An 8,440-nucleotide genomic window follows, 5' to 3' on the forward strand; every position below is an offset into this window, starting at 1 on the left:
TGTATGATTCCGTACAAGGTGTATGGGAGATGCAGATTCACAGAGACAGAAGGTGGGTGGTGGGTGCCAGGGGCAGGGAGCGGGGGCAGGGGAGCTGGTGTTTAATGGGGGCAGAGGGTCTGTCTGCGGAGATGAAAAGCGTTCTGGAGAGGATGGTGGTGACGGCTGCACAATAATGTGAATGCACTTAATGCCACTGAATGGCACACTTAAAAAGGGTTAAAATTTTTAAATGGTTAAATTTTATGTTATACGTATCCTACCACCATTTTTTAAAAAGAAAGAAATAGAAAACACAGGTGGGGAGACAGGAGAATAAGAGGGGGAAGGAGAGAAGGGGACGACAGGAGACACGCAGAGAGAAGAGCAGATTCAGATGGGAGCTGGGAGTAAAAGGGAGACCTCGGCAACAGGGGGCTCGGGAGAACCCCAAAGGCGCCCTCCGGAGAAGGGCTGGCACGGGACAACAGCCGCACAAAGAAAGCTCAACGCCAGGTGCAACCACCTGGGCCCAGCGAGAGTGTCATCCCTCCACCAAGCCCACGGCGCTGCAGGCGCGGGACACGGATTCCAGGCCGGAGTCTCTGGCCCCCTCCCTCCATCAGCATCAATGTGGCTCCCCCACGCCCCTGAGCATCACACCCCTCCAGAACAAAATAGATTAACCCACACATTATGGGTTATTTTTGTATTACGATTTTTAAAAGCTGCATTTTTTATCATCTAAATTTTAAAACACAAAAGAAAATCGAAGTTATTAGTAACCCTGCCACCCAGAAATGACCCCTCTCACATTCTGGCATAGGATACGTACGTCCAGACTGAAGGGAAGCAGACCGTGTCACCTCACAATATGCCGCTTTGACACACTGAAACATCAGGTGCAAGAAAGACACCCTGACCCTCCCTCCTCTTCCCAAAAGCAGGAGACAAAACTCCTGAGAGGGGCCCTCACGAAGGAGGAGGACATTCTTATCACCAGGGACGGGGAACCAGGGGCTGAGAGATCTGTACACACAAACCTTGTTAAACCAACCCTTTCTTCCTAGTTACATCCTCACCATTTACGACCCTTGGCCCAGACTCCTCTGTCCTGTGAACTCTTCACAAACTAACTGTTCCTTTGTCTACGAGGTGTGAAAGCTTCCTGCTCTGGTCACTTCTGCACATCTTCCTTCCCTTCTGAAGGCTCGTGTACATGTACAAATTCAATAAGATTTTCTCCTGTTAATCTGTCTTATGTCCATTGAATTCTTAGATCCAGCCAGAGACCCACAGAGGGTAGAGGAGAATTATTCCTCTCCTACAAGACACACACACACACACACACACACACACACACACACACACACACACACACACACACACACACCCTCTCCTACAAGACACACACACACACACACACACACACACACACACACACACACACACACACACACACACACACACAATCCAGAGAGCCATCCACACATGTGCATAGACACACATTCAAGTATGTTGTTTTTATCTCTCATCTTCAACCAAGATAAGATTTACTTCCCCTACTCTTTTAATGCCTTTTAAAATGTTACCTAGTGCAATAGTTCGCATATGATTAACTCTTCTTTTTGAATGTTGTATTTTAATGACTGTATAACACGCCATTATATGGCTCGACCACATTTCATTTGAACTAACTCATAATGGAGAACATGCAGGCTGCCTGCATGCTTTTACCATCACGAGCACAGCAGAGACACGTACCCTGAAGGCTGCGTCTTGAGCGTCCCAGCTGAGGAATAACTCGGGTGAAGGGTGTGCACATGCTGCTTGGGGCATGCTCTTTTCCGGAAAAGCCACCCCAATTTACACTCCACCAGGTGTATGACATCTAAAAGGAAATCACCTTGGACTCAATTAAATTTGCTAAACAAATGCACATGAAACAAGGGCACAAAACGAAAGCAACTCCGATGGCATGTGACAACTCGGGACCTTCAGGGATTCCGAGGCTGTCCACCCAAAAGCTGATTGGCTTTGCTGTAAACACGGAGCTGATGTTCAGTACAGACATGCTGCCCCAGACCAGGGAGCCAAGCTTCCGGGAGGTGCCTCCCCATCTGCAGAGATACCCGCAGCCCAGCCCAGGCCACGCCAGAGAGGACGGGCAGGGCACACACCCTCCCGGGCCCTCTGGGCCCACAGGCGAGCTGGAGCTGGACCGCACAGTGCTGCGATGAGCAGGACAGGCCACGTGGCCCAGCCCTCAGGGGCACATCAAAGCCCCCCCACAGGCAGCTCCTGCTCATGTTCATGGCATTGATCTTGTGTCAGAAGTTAGCGGGATCCTGTTTTAATTGAAAGACTTGCAGCTGACCCCTGGACTGCATTATTAATGAATGCCATGTCTCCACTGTCTGTTCCCAGCTCCCGCAGGGCAGTAAGCATCTCGTGGGCTGCAGGGCAGAGGACGAGGAGCCCGGCAGGACCCAGGAGGTAGGGGAGGCAGGCTAAGCCTGGGGCTCTTAGCCCCATCCTGCCCACACTAACAGGGCATCCTGTGGTTCTCGTCAGGGTCCTGGCAGCTAAATCTGTACGCTTAGGGAAAACGCTTAGGGCCCGCCCCACATGGGCCCTTCGTAGCTACTGCGGCCCGATGTGAGAGCCGTCGACGGGCCACTGGCTCCAGAATCCCTGGGCGCGTGTCTAAGACGCATATTCCAGACCCCACCCCACACCAGGCCAGATCAGTAGTTCTAGGGTGGGGCCCTGGAACCTGCATTTTCAACAAGCACTCAGGTGGGTCAGGTGACCACTGAGCTGGGCGACCTCATCATTCAGAGGGAAGCTGCTGGTGTCTCCGCTGATTCTCTTTTCCTTTCTTCTTCTTTTTTAAAATTCAGCTGGCTAAATATTGCCCCGATTTTTTAGATATGTGTACATGAGGGGCCAGCGGTGGCAGGACTGTTAAATGGCAGATTCCCAGACCCCTCAGAGCCTCTGGGGTAGGCCTGGAGATGTGCATTTTTAAGGTCTTCCAGTGATTCTGATGCTTGGCCTGTTTGGGAACTGATCTACTACTATGACAAACTGGGTTTAGAAGGAAAACATGTTGAAATAAAAATTCATAAGACATGGGAGGGAGGGAGATGCAAGAGGGAAGAGATATGGGAACATTATATGTATAACTGATTCACTTTGTTATAAAGCAGAAACTAACACACCATTGTAAAGCAATTATACTCCAATAAAGATGTAAAAAAAAAAAACTGAATAGTTAAGTCTTGACACAATTAATAGCTCATATCTTGCATATCTTCTTATTGACACATCTGATGATAAAAAAAAATGGACATGAAGAAGTTGGGAACTTGAGGGTCTGGAATCTAGGAATGTAAAACAATTAAAAAAATAAAAACAAATTTAAAAAAATAATAAAAAAAAAACATAGCTCCCAAGGGCCAGCTCAGCACATCCAGGCCTTAGGACTCTAAATGCAGCGATGGTATCATCTCGGAATCCACAGGGCAAGGCCGACCATGCAGTTTTCCCCTGAGAACAGCCTCCTCCCTCCACCTGGTCCTGAGGTCAGGCTCCAGTCAGGCAGGACCCGGTCCTGAGGATCAGGTTATAGGGCTCATTACTGCACACTGCCTCCCAGACCCTTCCTGACCCGCCCAGGAAAATAACCTTGAAGGTGAATGTCCAGGGCCCAGGTGGGCCGCCTGGTGAGCCGCAGATTCAGTCTTGTTCACCGACTTGTCTCCTCACCCAACACATCCTTCCAAACAAAAGGATCGACAACGTGCAACAGGGCATTCCCTCTGCAGGTCCCTGGGGGAAACAGCTGACTTTGGAGGGACCGGACACCCGGCTGGGCCCCCATCACTGGACCCCCAAGGATCCTGTGGGAGAGAGCACATCAGGTGCTCTGTCTAGTAGGAGGGTCTCTGAGTGCTCAGAGCGTGAACCAAAAAGATGACGGGTGAATAGATCCTGTGCTTTTGATTTTTTTTTAAAACCCTCATGGTATTCCTTCCACTCGGGGTCAATTCAGAACTCTCAAAGGGACGTGGACTTACAAACTTTGGAGGGACCCCTGAGAGCACCCTGTAATCCCACCTGCCGTTCAGGGCAACAACCGTCCCTACAAGGCTCTGCGTGCTGGGGAGGCCACCCCTGTGCACCTGTCTTTGCTCTCTGCAGCTGCTGGCACACAGCCCGTAGCATGGCAGGTGCTAAGGGTGTGTTAGTGAGAGACCCCATCGGTTTCCCTTAGCCATCACCCCTCATTTATATCCTCACCAGGATGTCAGTGATGGTAGGTTTCGTTTTTCCAAACCTAGGCTGTCACACCAATGCCCAGGTGACAGACAGCCGCTCTATTTAGTCCCCTTCCCCCTTTCCTGCTTTCACAGATCCAAATTCCACTCACCCTGACCACCCTTTCCCGAGAATCATCACCCCTCACAGCACCAAAGAAAGTCCAGTCCAGGAAAGCGGCTCCCTGCATCTTCCTCCAACATTGGGATAAATTTTCAGGCAGGAAAGCTGTGACTGTGCCAGATGCCCCAGCAGGACTGGCCCATATTAATCCATCAGTGAATATTTACTGTACATTCTTAAGTATGCGTCCTTAATTTTGCCAATTAACTTCCCAACTGCTACGGTAATGGGCGATGTAAAATCCCAGAGTAATAAAAATCATTAAACTTATGAGCTCTGTGAAACCCCAGTGGGTGCCTGAACCACTGGGTTTAGGAGTCATTCTGACATCTGTTTATTCAAAAGCGCAGTGTGTTCTTAGATCAGTCTCCCAAGGCAAAAGAAATAAAAGCAAAAATAAACAAATGGGACCTAATCAAACTTAAAAGCTTTTGCACAGCAAAGGAAACCATCAATAAAATGAAAAGACAACCTACAGAATGGGAGAAAATATTTGCAAACAGTGTGACTGATGAGGGGTTAATATCCAAAATATACAAACAGCTCATACAACTCAATATAAAAAAAAAGCAATAAAAAACGGGCTTAAGACCCATACAGACATTTCTCCAAAGAAGACATAGAGATGGCCAACAGGCACATGAAAAGATGCTCGACATCGCTAATTATTAGAGAAATGCACAAAGAGGTTATCACCTCACACCAGTCAGAATGGCCACCATTAAAAAGCCTACAAATAATAAATGCTGGAGAGGGTGTGGAGAAAAAGGGACCCGCCTACACTGTGGGTGGGAATGTAAACTGCTACAGCCACTATGGAGAACAGTATGGAGGTTCCTTAAAAAACTAAAAATACAACTACCGTATGACCCAGCAATCTCACTCCTGGGCATATACCTGGAGAAAACTCTAATTCAAAAAGGTACATGCAGCCCAATGTTCAGAGCAGCACAGTTTACAATAGCCAAGATATGGAAGCAAACAATATCCATCAACAGATGAATGGATAAAGAAGATGTGGTACATATGTACAATGGGATGTTAGCCATAAAAAAAGAATGAAATAATGCCATCTGCAGCAACATGAATGGACCTAGAGATTATCATACTAAGTCAGACAGAGAAAGACAAATATTTTATGATATCACTTATACGTGGAATCTAAAAAGTAAAACAAATAAATCTATATACAAAACAGAAACAGACTCACAGACATAGAAAACAAATTCATGGTTACCAAAGGGGAAAGGAAACAGGGTAGGATAAATTAGGAGTATGGGATTAGCACATACACACCAATATAAATAAAATAGATATGCAGCAAGGATTTACTATATACACAGGGAGCTACATTCAATATCTTGTAATTACCTATAATGGAAAATAATTTGCAATGTACATAAAACTGAATCACCTTGTTGTACACCTGAAACTAACATAATGTTGTAAATCAACTACACTTCAGTCTAAAAAAAAAGTGCAGTGTTTTTGCCGGGTCCCGCCCATGTTGGGGTGCAGAGCAGGTGGGGGACAGTGAATGTGAGTGCCGTACTGTCACTGAAGGAGATCCGAGCAGGGGTGCAGGCCCCTGGGCAGGAGGGGTGGCGGCCCACCCGACCACCAGCCACAGCAGGCTCAGGCCAGGGCCCACGGAAACATTTCATTTCTCCCAATAAGCAAGATTCATAACTTCTGCATTCTGTTCGTCTCTATACCAACGTAGTCATAAAGTATAATTGTAGTATGTTTTCATGGAGGAAGGGCCCACAGAGGCCAAGGTGCCCGGGGCCCAGGGAAGTCCTAATGCAGCCCTTGCGGAAGTGACAGAACCGAACCTGTGAGGGCAGGGGAGGGGCCCCGGTACAGCAGGAGGGGGGATGAGTGCACCCCTACCAGATGCCTCCCTAGCGTGGCAGAAGGCAGAGGCTGGAGGGCTGGCTCCTGGGGAGGGTGGGGGGCGGTCAGAGTAGCCCTCAACAAGAGCACCCCGGGAGGGCTTGGAGGTGAAAGCATCCTCCCACCATCTCGCCCGGGGTGTCCAGGGACCCCTGACACAGCAAGAGCACAGACCCCACCATCACCACCTACAGCCCCCAACCTCACGCCACCAGACCCCCACGTCGGCTCAGCAGCCCCCACCCCCTCCGACCCCCACCCTCACGCCACCAGGCCCCCACGTCGGTTCAGCGGCCCCCCCAGCTCGGCCACTCGAGGCCACAGGCTGGAAGTAAAGGAAGGGAACTGTCTACATGAATACTCTTGTATTACCCCACGTCAACTTAAAAGCCCAGCCAAGCCCATGCGGGGGCAGGGTTAGAGCCAGCCCGACCAGGACCAAGCTCTAGGCAGGGCCCACCCCCACTGCCGCAGGGCCCCCCAGCTCGCCCGGCTGAGGCCATCGAATGGACTAAAGGACAGAGCCGCTGGAGCAACGCAGCTGTGGTGGACATCCGGGCCCCCAGCGCTGACCACCCCTTTCCCTCAAACGCCTCCACGGCCTTCCCCGGCCTGTGCAGCAAGCCCTCTCGGCGTCCTCACTTTCACATGCTCAGCCCAGCAACGCTCCCAGCCTAAGAAAGCCCATCTCCTTCTCGTCCTTCAACCATGAAACTACTGAAATCGCCCAGGCTCCGGGGGTGCCCTTGATTCCATAACTTTGTGTGCATCTTGGGTGATGCAGTGGCAACAGAGTGGCCTCAAAAGATGTGGTCACGTCCTAACCCCCAGCACCTGTGGATTCAACCTTACATGGAAATAGAATCTTTGCAGATGTAATTGAATCAAGGAACTCGAGAAGAGACCAACCTGGATTATCCTGGTGGGCCCTAAATCCAATGGCAAGTGTCCTTTTAAGAGATCAAAGAAGAAAGACAGAGATGGGAGCAACATGGCCACAACCAGGGAGCACCTGGAGCCACCAGACTCAGAAGCAGCAAGAAAAGCTGCCGACCCCCCAGAGCCTCTGGAGGGAGCACAGCCCTGCCGACACCTTGATTTCAGAGTTCTGGCCTCCAGACTGTGAGAGAATAAACTCCTGGTGCTTTAAGCCTCCCAGTCTGTGGTCATTTGTTACAGGAGCCCAGGAAACTCACACAGCTGACAAACATCCGGTGTGGCCAGCAGGGAAACAAATAGCAATTGTTACGTTCCTGCCCTGACAGCACACCTGGGAAAAGGACTACACAAAAGCAGACAGAATAAAAACCTGTTTCTACGGAGCCACCGGGGGCAATATTACTGGTCCTGGAGGAACACTCGAGCAGGTGGGGGAAAGGAAGGAGTCCTCGCCAAAGCAGAGGGATCTGAAACTCAAGACTGTAACCGAGCAGGACCCTGTGGGGCCTTCCTGGGACACACACCCCATCCATGTCCTCCACCTGCCTCTTGTCTTTAGAAAAACTGTAGCCTCCTAGGCCTTCTCTGAGTTCCAAAGAATAAATTTAATCAGAGAAGTGAGAAAATGCAGAAAGAAAGGAAAACAGTCAAGCAAGACAAAATACTAGTTTAGCCATTAAACACTGTCAAGGGCCTTTAGTTCCTCCTCAAGGGCTATAGATAATATTCTGAGCCATGTCCTTGAGCTGTTTTGCAGAGACTGAAGCCCCCTGCAGGTGGAGGAAGTTAACTGCATGCTGCCCACAAGCACGCAGACCCCAGACCAGCTGGAACCAGAAGGCTGATGACGTTGACTCCCGATGACCTCACCACCAGCCAATCAGAAGAGCATGCACGAGCTGATCACACACCCCGCAACACCCCCTTGTCTTGAAAAACCTTTTCCTGAAAGTCTTTGGGGAGTTCAGGCCTTTTGAGCACTAGCTGCCTGGACTCCTTGCTTGGCCCTGCAATAAATGCTGCACTTTCCTTCCCCACCACCCAGGGTCAGTAGATTGACTTTACTGCGGATGGGAGAGAGGACCCGAGTTTGGTTTGGTAACAAGACCTCTGTGGGTAAAATGGGAGAGTGCCTTCTCAAAGCTGACAATGAACATTCAGAATCGCTTATTCTAGGGAA

This window comes from Lipotes vexillifer, unplaced genomic scaffold (assembly GCF_000442215.2).
Source record: "Lipotes vexillifer unplaced genomic scaffold, Lipotes_vexillifer_v1.1 scaffold2476, whole genome shotgun sequence".
In the NCBI taxonomy this organism is placed as follows: Eukaryota; Metazoa; Chordata; class Mammalia; order Artiodactyla; family Lipotidae; genus Lipotes; species Lipotes vexillifer.